Source organism: Pavona decussata, unplaced genomic scaffold (genome assembly GCF_977016875.1).
Source record: "Pavona decussata unplaced genomic scaffold, jaPavDecu1.1 SCAFFOLD_93, whole genome shotgun sequence".
In the NCBI taxonomy this organism is placed as follows: Eukaryota; Metazoa; Cnidaria; class Anthozoa; order Scleractinia; family Agariciidae; genus Pavona; species Pavona decussata.
The window spans coordinates 2,490,092-2,502,828 of record NW_028145510.1 but is presented as its reverse complement, the minus strand read 5'-3'; the positions used below and the strand labels follow the sequence as shown (position 1 = coordinate 2,502,828).

Sequence of the window (12,737 nt, the reverse complement as noted above, 5' to 3'; positions counted from 1 at the left end):
TTGTTATAAAAGCGTGTGTGTGCTTGCGAAACAGTGCCGTTTAAAATCCATTTAATGGTTGTTTGAGCAATTGTCTAAGTTCTGTCAAAGAACAATTGTCCAGATACAAAAGACGCCTAAATAGCTAAAAAAAATTGCAGATAATGTGAATGCATGTTATATAGATTTTCAACACAAAGGGCAAAAGTGCGTAGTCGTTAATAGTTTTAATAGCATCGAGGCGCATCTTACAGTCTATCCTCAGCAAAGAACTTTATACGGAAAAGAGTGACGAAAAAATCGGTAAGGCTAGCAATTATATTTTGACCCTTTCTTTGTATCTTACCTGGGCCCAGTTGTTCGAAGGCCGATTAAGCTAATTCTGGATTAACGTGAACTTTGATTCGAGTTTAAAAACTAATCAATAAAGATTTTTCCAAAAAAAATTGGTTCGCAGACTTTTCTTTACCTTTAGCTTGAAATTAGGCTTTGAAATTACTGTTAAAGAGCGAGGTGAAAACCTCGATTAACTTTAAATCGTAGATTAGCATTAATCGGCTTTCGAACAACCCGCCCCTGGTCAACATACTTAATTCAGCTTTGGGTGCGAAACATTTTGTTTATTCCATGAGCGATAGAAAGTTATGTATGAGGAAAAATGGGAATACTTGAAAAATTGTTCATTGTTGTTTCTTGGGAAATTTGGAGTAATCTGCTTGAAATTACAATCATGCTTAACCTTATCTTAAGACCAAGCTTCTGTGGCCGAGCATTGGACCATGCCTAAAGAAAAAGTTCCAACTGCCAGTGATATTATTTTCTTTGTAGTGCTGTTGACAACTTTTTGTGGAAACGACTATGTACTTTGTGGTTTCATAGCATTGACCTTTGTAAAAGCGAATTACTATGTACTTGTTGTTTCGTCATCTGATGCGATTACCTTTGTCTCCACCCTTCGTCGGTTGCGCACAACTGTTCCGCTCGATTGAAATTATAATAATCTACACATTCCTAAAGGCCCATATAATCCACTTTATGGGCACGGGAAGGCGACACATCACTGGACTATCTCATTTCCTTAACACGTACCCTAAGACTTAAAACTCTTTCTCGGTCAGCGAGGACAAGTCGACCATGAGCTAACCGACCCGCAGACTCTAGAAATGAAGCACTGGGAAATAAGGCCTTAAACAAGCACTATATACAAGTTTAGTCCGTATGACAGACATTAACCAAAGTTTCTTTCTTTTCATCTTAAAGCTGTGAATATGCGTTCTGTCCTGCTTTTGTTTACCGTCGTCTCATTGGTTGTTGGGCTAAGAACAGCGAACGAAGCAGAATACAAGAAGAGACATGAATGGTCGAGACAGTTTTGGGGCACATTCAAAATCACCCCTTTATCACCTGTTGGCCCCGACGGCTGGAGAATGACGGTTAAATTCCCGGAGCCAATCAGACGACTGGAAGTTTGGCAGGCAAGAATTGCATCCAGAAATAAAAACAAAACGGAGTATGTACTCGAGAACCAGCACTGGAATGCAGAATTGGAGGCAGAGAAAACGCTGGAGTTCCCTTTTACCGTTACCAAGACAAACAAAAAGCGTCTGAAGCAGATTGACGTGTCTTTTGAACGTCTGGGCGAGGGAAGCGGCATGTTCAACTTGGAATAAGTGTTTCAATTCCGCAAGTTCGGTTACTTCCGATTTTGTAGCAATTGAAGCGGTTTTGTGCCTTTTTGTTGAATTGAAATAAATCAACTGTACTGAGCATTAAATCTGTTTTATTCATTCTTGATTTTAATTAATAATTTGAATGATCCTGGCGTTTGCCCCTATTTTTACCATTTGAAGGTCGACACCGATAGCTGAAAAATGGTTGTTGGTAATCGATGAGTGGGAGGAAGGGGGGATTTGAGGAGAAATGCGTCGGGTTGACGTTTGCTACCACTATTCCTATAAAAATGCCCTGAAAAAATGCTTTAGTACCTGTGATGGCTCTTAGAAGTAGGCTCTTTAATACCGGTAACTGGTTTTTGTTTTCTTTCTGCTCTCCATTATAAGCACAGGTGTCCCAAGCTCCACGGATTAATTTTATTACAGTCAACCTACGTCCCGCGTGACCATTATTTTTTTGAAATTTGAACGGGGTTTTGAAATTTATATGTCAGTTTTGCACATGCCAGCGAGATTTCATGCTTCCCACAGAACTTTTCCTACTTTATTGACGGTATAAAGCTATTAATTTTTCATTACATTACAGCATTAAGCACAAATATTTTTCCCGAATATTTTGTTTGTTGTTTCGTTTTGTTTTTGTTAATGCGTCTTTTTCGGAAAGATTTCCAAAGAAATGTTCAAGATTCCATTCAAATGCCAACATTACAAAGAGGAATTCGAATGTTCATTTCATTCTTGGAAATACTGGTTATACGTGCCGTAGGTTGACTGACCAAAGACAATTATTGACCTAACCAAAGGCTGAAAAAATCCACCGACCGAAAAAGATGGCGACTGGTACATTTACCCATAATTCGTAGCGTACGAAAACCCTAAAAATGCTCATAAAAACGAACAGAAAAGTTTAGAAAACTTCAAACCTAGCATATACAATGTTGCTAGTATAGGGACGAATTTCGCAAAAAAATGGCTTTCTTTGTGCCTTTTGCATTGGACGTGTTAGGCTCGCAAGGTATTGTGGTAAAATGTACTGCTGCGATCTTTTTTCCCGTGCGGTGGATTGGCGAAAACACTCGCTCATGAAATCCAGAGAATACCGGCTGGAGGTAAATAGTTAATAGTAGGTATACCAAATCAGTGGATGTATATGGATAGCACTTTTTGCGGGCTCTGATTGGCTACCCAAACTCCGAATAACGCTTACATTATCTGGCCTTCAAGCGCAGGCTTTTCAGGCGAAAATAGCCAGAAATAAAATGGCTAATAGCCCAAAATTTCCGATTTGCTTTTAACCTCATTGCAAAAGCAAGGATTCGTGCGTTTTCTTCGTAGTTTTAATTCATGTACAAACAAAATTAATTTCTGTATGAAAAGCTTGGGAAAGAGACTCGCAGTCTCGTAATAAGGTTCAAAGATTTTGGGACTGGCTTTCTACTAGTTTTATATTTACTTTTTCTTGTACCACAGTGTCGGTGAATAGTGGTAGATGTTATACAATGTATTGATGTGATACTATTACAACTTCAGCTGCAGTGATGTTCGACGCGATTTCGCTTTCGCTGCTCAGTAAATGCCCACACCTGCCCATTTCCTCTTCGTATTGCTGTTAATTTTTCGGGAGTGTGAATAACTAATCAAGCTCCAGTTGTTCAAAGAGTGGATAACTTTACCCACAAGTCGCTATCCAGCAGATAAAATGCATTGGTTGAAGTGCATTTTATCCGCTGGATAGCGATTTATCCGCTGGATAAAGTTATCCACTCTTTGAACAACTGGATCCAGGGCGAAGAAAAACACACTCCTCTGGTTTGTTAGATATTAGCATATCAAATTAAATACAAAAAAGACATGTGGCTCATGGTTGACTCGCCAACTGAACACTGCCTCTCTCGATCGTTGTGATTTTTAAGTTCTATGATAAACTGTAATATTGAAACTGATTACGTACATTAGATGTGTGTAAAAGCCAGAAAAAATGCCTTAGGGGTAGCATCATAACACAAATATGGAATAAACAGTTCATATTTTCCTCTAATCGATGGAGTTTTGGGGTTTGGCATTCTTTTAATTTTGTTCCCCAGATGAATAAATTATACAATCAGTATAGTAAACTTGATATCGGACCTGGCTGGCCAACGTGCCTACTGTAGTCCTCAGACTTGTATCTATCTATCTGCCATTAATTTGCCTCCATCAAAAATGATGATTCTTGCAGAATTGTATGCAGAATGCATTCAGTTGTGCATTGGAGGCAAAATTATCGGCATAGCACAATGTGGGAGGAGCGGATCACAGTTAGTAGAGGGGAAGATGGAGCTTTAAGTGGAAACGCTCTGCCGGCGAGATTCTGTGTAGGGCGAGATGCGAATAAAACTACGAAATAATACGACTGGGCTACTTTAAATTAAGCAATAATTCTTCAATTTTCTCGTTATTGAAGAAGCACTGTCACAACGATTTTGCTGTATTTTGGTCAAAACTTCTCGAATTTTTGACAAAGAACATTTTCTTCTAACATGAAATTTCTATTAGAGCACCAGGAAGAAAATAATAGGGATTTCTCCAAGAAAGAACAAGCTATAATCAAGTTTTAGCGACTTATCTACAATGCACAGGAAGAACTTGAAAAAACTGGCATTTTTTTTTTCAAATTGCAATCCATTTCCATTCAAGCCATCCGCAACCAAACACAATAGCCCTTTTCACGGTTGATTTTTCTCATTTGCATTACAATGTTCTCCAACGTGGATGCGAGGCAATTTCGGGCTAAAACTACAAAATATCCCGAGATTGCCTCACATACAAGCTAGATTTCATTGTAATTCAAACGAGCAGAGTTAACCGTGAAAAGGGCTATTGATAATAGTTTCTGAGGGTTATTGTTAACAAAATTGACCATTATTTTGCCGATTTCATAGATTTAAATAAGATTTTTGGCTATTCAAAGTGACACAAAAAATAGCTGACACTTCCTCATTAAGAAATGAGCCTGAATAAATGTGGAAATACATCCGAAGGGTCTATAAATTTCACGCGCAGTCTGAAAGGAAAATTACTGACCAGAAATGACTATGAAGCAACAACGGTCTCTTGTTCAGCTGAAGCACCTTACTTTCCCACCTGAGACAAGAAAAGCATTAACGTTTGGTTTTTGAAAGAAATTCAACTTCTGCTTTATCCTTCTTTAGTTATTTTTCAAAATACTTTGTTTACAGTGTGCTTAAAGTCAGAAAGCTGTATTTGCGCAGGCGTCGTTGCCCAATACACCAGTGTTATATGCTGAGAGCATAAAACCCATATTACGATTTTTTTATATTGTTCCATTCACATAAAGCACTGACTCTTCAACTGAATCTCAGCTTTACAGATTTTGGCAAAAGGTGAGTTCTTCCTTCCTTCTTTTTACAGTTTTCTACCTAAAGTAACCGATCCGGGACACGTTGTACGTTATTAACGGTCTCAAAAGCTTTCGCAAATGTTTAGAATTGCTACTACTGATGACAACAACGGCAATAGCTTTTTCATTTACTGTAACCGATGTTGATTATTGAATTCAACATAATATATCAAGTAAGAGGAAGAGCGTTTCATCCGCTTTCCAAACACCGGAAAGTGGGTTAATTTAAAAACGTGGCGGATGAAACAATATTTCTGATGTTAGATATAGCTAGCTTATCACATTTCCAAACCTCTTCCTCGGCAGTGATTTCCGCTATTTTCTTTCATGGATTGTTAATGAGTTCGAGAAACATGTGTACTAGTTAAATAACGCCCTTTTTCTTTATCTCTCGTTATATTTTCCCTTATTTATTTATTTATTTATTTATTTATTTATTTATTTATTTATTTATTTATTTATTTATTTATTTATTTATTTATTTTTTGAACTTGTACGGTTACTGAACGCTCCGTTATGATCTACGCCAGGTCGAAGTATGAACTGCAACTTTGCTTAACTAGAATGAAAGCAGTTATTGAAGGCGGACGCCGGGCGTCCACCCAGCCCGTTTCCCTTTCAAAATGTACATTTTCGCCTCGTTTAGGATGTTTCTTTTTAAAATGAACATTTTTTTTTGTCTGGTGGACCGAATTACATGCCATTTAACCACGATGCTTTAGTAAGTCTAGCTATTAAATTAGTAAAAGCAAACAATAAGCAAGGAACCGCACCACGAAAATGCAGCAGGTATACGCAGGATCTGTAAAAGATCTAATCAGCCAAAATATAAATGACTCAAATTTCTGCAAGGCTGGACTGCGAAGAAAACTTAACACGACAGCGACATGATAGAGACCAAACCGAGAATCAACAGAATGCGGCAACCGTGGACAGCTGTTTCGAGCTAGTTGGCTCTCGTCAGCACGGTGTAGCACAGCAAAAAGTAGAACACCAACGCGAGTCGAGTGGTCTACCAAATGCACGTGGTAGCTGATTTCGGATGGGCCCAAATTCAGACATCCGTCCACGCGTGACTACGAACAATGAACAAAAGAACTGAAATATCATGTCGCTCTCGCAATAAGTTAAATGAGAAAAGCAAAACTTTCCTTCATAGGTACATGGCCAAACCATGTAAAAAAGTACAGCAAATCGGATCTAAAAAGATAACGGAATCTAGATATAATTCAAATAAAAAAAAAGTTCCACGGTTTCAAATTTCATTTTACATTATATTATATTATATTGAATCTCTCGCTCTGGAAATTGTAAGAGTATGAGTGAATCTGTAAGTTTTAAATATAGGGAAACAGGCCTTTTGCAACAGTTGATCACTTGACTTACTTTTCTTAAACACAATGATTTACCTATTTTTAGCAAATTATTTTATCAAAAATAGACAAAGCGTATAAACATATCCTGACATGCGAATTGTCAGGCTAAAGGAAAATTTTTATGGACGTTCAAAATTAGAAGGATTTGTATGAGAAAAAGCCAGCTCACGCCTCAGTGCTTTTCCGTAAAAAATCCTTGTAAATTTTTCCAATTTTTAACTGCCACAAAATCTTTTGCTTTCATTTTATTGGTCTGCAAATGTAAATTTCAGCTAAGTTTGCCACCATGTTTGTTTCTGTGTAGTTATATTATATACCAGCTCGAGAGATTCGAGTGCTGACGTTTCTGGCCCACCATCAATGCAAACTGATCAAAGCTTAAACACTCGAAACGTCAGCACTCAAATCTCTCTGCAGTGGCCAAATACCTTATCAACTCTGTCGATTCGTTGCTACTCCACACCGAAGCAGCATCACAGTTCCTTTAGAAACTTATTGCCTCCTCAATACATAACTACGTTAATTAATACGTCTTCTGTAGGCACAATGAAGCACACCTTCGCCGCCCTAGCTGTCTCTCTATTGTTCATCCACTTGCACCGAGCAGTCTCCGAAGATGCTGAAGTGGAAATTTCCCACCAATGGCCCCAAGGATTCTACGGAAGGATATCAGTTGCTCTCGAGGACGAAGTTGAAAATGGATGGCAAGTGACTGTGACGTTTTCGAAGCCTGTGGCAAAGGTTGTGGTGTGGGACGCTGTAGTAGAATCGGTCTCTGAAGACAGAGAGGTCTACCTAATCACGAACAAGCATTGGCAAGCGCAATTACCGGCTGGAGAGCCGTTAAAGTTTCGCTTCTTGGTAGTCAAAGCGAAGTCTGGTGAAAACAGACCAATAATTTCAGCTGAGTTCAATCGAATTGAAGAGTAATAAGAAAGTGGTCTCTGAAAACTTTTAAAAGAGTCACTATACAAGTTATCATACAAGCTTAAATTTTGAATGTTGTTAACTAGAATTAACAGCAATTAAATATCATGAATCCGAATTTGTTTGCATAGTTGATCTGCGTAATTTGTAACCACTTTTGCTTGGAAGTTGGAAACCCTTTCGAAGTGTTTTCCAGAAGGAAATTGTGATCATAATGAAGAAACATAAATTACCAGAAGTACATAAGTTAGTACTACAAGACACAAAAGGCTTTACTACCTGAAAGTATATTGTAAAGTCTATAGTAAATACGCTTGATTACAAAATTGATGGAAAGGGATGATTTGTCGGGTTTTCCTCCGTTTCTCAGGAAACCATACGAGTTGGCCTTTAGCCTAGACCCAACTAGCGATTGGAATTAGGCAAAATATATTATAACCAGATGCTTAAACGGACCATTAAACTTAAACTCGCTTTCAATAAGCATATTTTCCGCTACGGTGATTACCGTGCTAGTGTCGTCTATTCCGACCTCGTCAATTAGTTGCAATACTGGCGTAAGTGATTCCGAGCGTGATGTGATTACATGTCACAATGCATGAAGAGTTCTCTGGTCCTCACAACCACTCTGAATGAAAAACATTATATCCGTTTCCCTTCACAAAATCCCCAAGTCCCTGATTAAGTTCTTTAATGATAGGACAGTGAAGAATGGCTGGCTCATCAGTGCTTGATGACAGTGCTTCTCATAACTTTTTTTAATGATTATTTTTGACATTTTTGTATTTGTTCATCGACTTATCCTTCATCTACCATTTTCCATTAAAAAAACAAAAAAATACAAGGATCGACGACATACTTATAAAATGTTCGTGTCAGATGCGAAAGCAAACTGCACAAAATGGGCGTGGTTATAATGAAATAGATGGAGAATTAAGAGCAACGAGGAAAGATCGTGATATTGAGGTGGCAAATATTTAAACGCTTTCGTGTAATAAGGAACAAAGATGTTTGTGGTATTCAACATGCCACGATCATGGGCCAAAGAAAAACGAACGAGTCCCCGTCGAGGGTTAAAATATAACTTCATTGTATTTGTGCTACTTCACGATTATTTCATCTTATTCAACTTGTACCGCCTTGTAGCGAACTACCCTGGAGCTAAATTTGTAGGGGTTGTGTTCAAGTAAAGTAAGACATCGAAAATTCACCGTCGTGTGCTCTCGCTCTCCACTCTTTGTTGTTGTGTCGCTGAGGGCGGGAACAAATATATATGAAAATTTCAACACACGCGCAGAGCGATTTTTTGTCTTGTTAAACCACAGGCAAACCACCCTCTGTTTGTGTGATGTAATGACTGTTTGCAATTTGAGACTTTATATTCTCGCGACACAATCGGTTGAAATTTTTACTGAGTAGCGATATTTAAAGTCGCCTTTTAACCTTTATGTTGAAATAAAGTTTAAAGGAAATGTTGATTGAGTCACGCGTGGTGTTTATCTGCCATTCGGAGCCGTAGAAACCCTTTTTAGGCGCATTTACTGTTTTACAGAGTTGCCGGCCGGCAACACTGCCTATATTCAGAGTATCTGGTGAATCCTAGAAGGTGAGTATTTTAACACATTTTCCACACAACGTGTACGGAAATTACTGCCGTCTTGAGGTTCATTTTTAACAGTTTAATTAAATCAAACATTTTAGTTTGCACACTCAGCCACCTCGAAACAAATTAAATCCTAATACCAATACCATAATACCAAGCACGCACTTCTGCCGAATTCACTGTGTCCCCTTTTCTCTAGTTTTCTTTTCTTTATCAATCTGATTGTTTTCCTTGTATCGATTTCTTTACTTTTTGACATAGTTCTATTGAAACATACATAAACTGCAGTTTATCTTATCCGCTTTAGCAGAGTTCTGTCGAATTCAATCGTTAGTGATCTGCGGAAAAAATACAATGTACGTGCATGGCACTTCTGAAATCAGTGCAACTCGTCATGTTAATGCGAGAATTTATCTAAGTACTCAAAAGGTAATTTTTAGAAAAGTTTAATGCAGTGTTGGATCATTTTTAAAGCTTGCCTTGTTCTATTTAGCAAAATGGTGCACAACAATAACATAAAGTCTAGTCCTATAGTATAGTCGGTTGTTGTATTTGCAGGCGAGTGCCAATTTTATCCGTTGTAGTTACGAATTTATTAACGAACGAAAGTATTCTGAAGTCAGTGTTTTTGCTGTTTATAGGTACAATGAAGTACGCTTTAACCTTTTAGCTGTCTTGTTATTTCTCTTTCACTTGCACTGGGCAATCTCCGAAGACGCTCAAGTGAGAATCTTCAATCTGTGGCCCCGAGGTTTCTACAGAAGGATATCGATCGATCTCGAGGACGAAGTCGAAGACGGCTGGCAAGTCACTGTGACTTTCTCCAAGCCCGTGGCGCGCCTGGTAGCGTGGAATGCTAAAATAGACGCCGTTTCTGACGACAAAAAGGTCTATGTTCTAAAAAACCGATTTTGGAATGCACACTTGGAGGCTGGGGGAAAGTTGAAGTAACCCCGTTTCTTGGCACGCAAGGGAAAGTTTGGTGAAAACGCGCCCGAAGTGTTAGCAGAGTTTACTCGCCTTGGAGAGGAATCAGGAAGTGGATCCTGAAATGGAACATTAAGGATATGAAGCTGTTCTAGATATAGCAAGGGATAAGATGATTATCATTATTAATGATCATAAGGGTGTGGGATATCACAGTTCTGCATTAAAGATAATAAATCATTATGAAAGGAACAGTTCATGTTGTCTCTCATTACATTATATCTACTTTAGTGTCTTCGGCTTTAAAACAGTTTCCTTAATATAATGAACAAATGAAATGTAATATTGATAGCTAATTATAAGCTTGGAAAGAAAATTTGACAGAGTTAAAATATTCTTTTTTTTTTCAGCCGCGAAAAAGTCGAACTACAAGCCACGATCTGACCAGGAACCAAAGTATCATACTGGAAAACAGAAATGTCGCGGGTCGCAGTTATTTCGTTTAAGTCGTAAGCAGAATTAAATATTCTGGTTGGTTTATTCAGCAAACGTTGGCTCTGAAGTGTTTCAATTTTTCCATTATCCTTTAATCCGCGATCTTCACCAATTGTTTCATTTTCAGAGGAAGTTATGAAACTCACCGCTTATAAAAATGTAAAAAAAAAAGTTTTAAAAACTTAAAACCTAGTATACATGTACACAATGTTTTAGTACAGAGACGAATTTCGACAAAGAGTATGGCTTTCTATATGCATTTTGGACGTGTTAGGCTCGCAAGGTGTTGTGATAAAATGCACTGCTGCCATCTTTTTTTCCCGTACGGTGGATTGGCGAAAACACTCGCTTATGAAATCCAGAGAATACCGGCCGGAGGTGAATTATTAGTTGTAGCAAGCCAATGGATAGCACTTTTTGCGCGCTCTGGTTGGCTACTCAAACTCCGGATAATGTTCGCTTTTCATCTCCCAGCATTACCTGGACTTCATGCTCGAGATTTTCAGGCGAAAAAGGCTAGGAATAAAGTGATTCAAAAGCCCAATATTTTCCGACGGATTTTCTTTGAGCCTCATTATGAAAGCAAGGCTTCGTGCATGGTTTCTATTATGAAAACTAGTTTTCATTCATGTACAAACCAAACTAATTTCCGTATGAAAAGCTTGGCAAAGAGACTTGCAGTTTCGTAATAAGGTTCAAAGATTTTGGGACTGGCTTTCTTCTGTTTTTTTAAATATTTACTTTTGCTTTTACCACAGTGTCGGTGAATAGTGGTAGATATTATTCCATGTATTGAAGTGATACTATAACAACTTCAGCTGCAGTGATGTTCCACGCGATTCGCTTTCGCTGCTCAGTAAATGCCAACACCTGCTCACTTCTACTTCGGACTGCTGTTAACTTTCGGGAGTGTGAATAACCAATCAAGCTCCAGTTGTTCAAAGAGCGGATAACTTTATCCGCTGGATAAGGCACTCTTCAGCGTCTAAAATATACTTCACGTTGAATGTTGTCCAAGGTTTTCGTACACTCCCCAACTAAGCAGTGGTTAGAGCGTGCATATGCGCTGGTGCACAAGGAAATACTGAAATCTTTGCACAGATTGAAACTGTCGGATAGTGACTTATCCACTGGATAAAGGTATCCGGCCTTTGAACAACTGGGGCCAGACAAGTCGCTATCCAACGGATAAAATGTATTGGTTGAAGTGTATTTTACCCGCTTGATAGGGATTTATCCGCTGGATAAAGTTACCCGCTCTTTGAACAACTGGAGCCAGGGCAAAGAAAAACACACTCCTCCGTCCTTTTTTCTTTTTTTTAATATTAGCATATCAAATTAATTAAACAAAGACATGCGGCTCATGGTTGACTCGCCAACTAAACACTCCTCTCTCGGTCGTTGTGATTTTGAAGTTGTATGATTAAGTGAAGTATTAAAACTGATTACGTACGTTAGATGTGTGTAAACGAGCCAGAGCACCTTAATGCCCCAGGGGTAGCATCATAACACAGATATGGAATAAACAGTTCATATTTTCCTCTAATCGATGGAGTTTGGGTTTAGCATTCTTGTAATTTTGGTCCCCTGATGAATAAATTATACAATCAGTGTAGCAAATTAAACTTGATATCGGACCTGGCTGGCCAACGTACCTACTGTAGTCCTCAGACTTGTATCTATCTAACTTCCATTAATTTGCCTCCATCAAAAATGATGATTCTTGCAGAATTGTATGCAGAATGCATTCAGTTGTGCGTTAGAGGCAAAATTATCGGCATAGCACAATGTGGGAGGAGCGGATCACAGTTAGTAGAAGGGAAGATGGAGCTTTAAGTGGAAACGCTCTGCCGGCGAGATTCTGTGTAGGGCGAGATGCGAATAAAACTAATGACATAATACGACTGGGTTACTTTAAATTAAGCAATAATTCTTCAAGTTTTTCGTTATTAAAGAAGCACAGTGACGGTGTGTCACAACGATTTTGCTGTATTTTGGTCAAAACTTCTCGAATTTTTGACAAAGAACCATTTCTTCTAACATGAAATTGCTATTAGAGCACTAGGAAGAAAATTACGATTTTGCTGTATTTTGGTCAAAGCTTCTCGAATTTTTGACAAAGAACCTTTTCTTCTAACATGAAATTGCTATTAGAGCACCAGGAAGAAAATATTAGGGATTTCTCCAAGAAAGAACAAGCTATAATCAAGTTTTAGCGACTTATCTACAATGCACAGGAAGAACTTGAAAAAAATGGCATTTTTTTTTTCAAATTGCAATCCATTTCCATTCAAGCCATCCGCAACCAAACACAATTGATAGTAGTTTCTGAGGGTTATTGTCAACAAAATTGACCA

The 12,737-nt window shown here is 38.3% G+C and overlaps 2 long non-coding RNA genes across 2 annotated transcripts; one reads left to right on the top strand and one right to left on the bottom strand.

The window, feature by feature from the left end:
* The first annotated feature begins 25 nt into the window (after positions 1-25).
* Positions 26-1,753, top strand: LOC146473595 (uncharacterized). The gene is made up of 2 exons (XR_014866344.1): positions 26-282; positions 1,240-1,753. It is a non-coding gene; the product is annotated as an uncharacterized LOC146473595 (long non-coding RNA).
* Positions 1,754-5,797: 4,044 nt separating this feature from the next.
* On the bottom strand, positions 5,798-6,243 carry LOC146473594 (uncharacterized). Its single transcript, XR_014866346.1, has 2 exons — positions 6,133-6,243; positions 5,798-6,064 (listed from the first exon to the last, which is right to left on the bottom strand). It is a non-coding gene; the product is annotated as an uncharacterized LOC146473594 (long non-coding RNA).
* Positions 6,244-12,737: the final 6,494 nt, after the last annotated feature.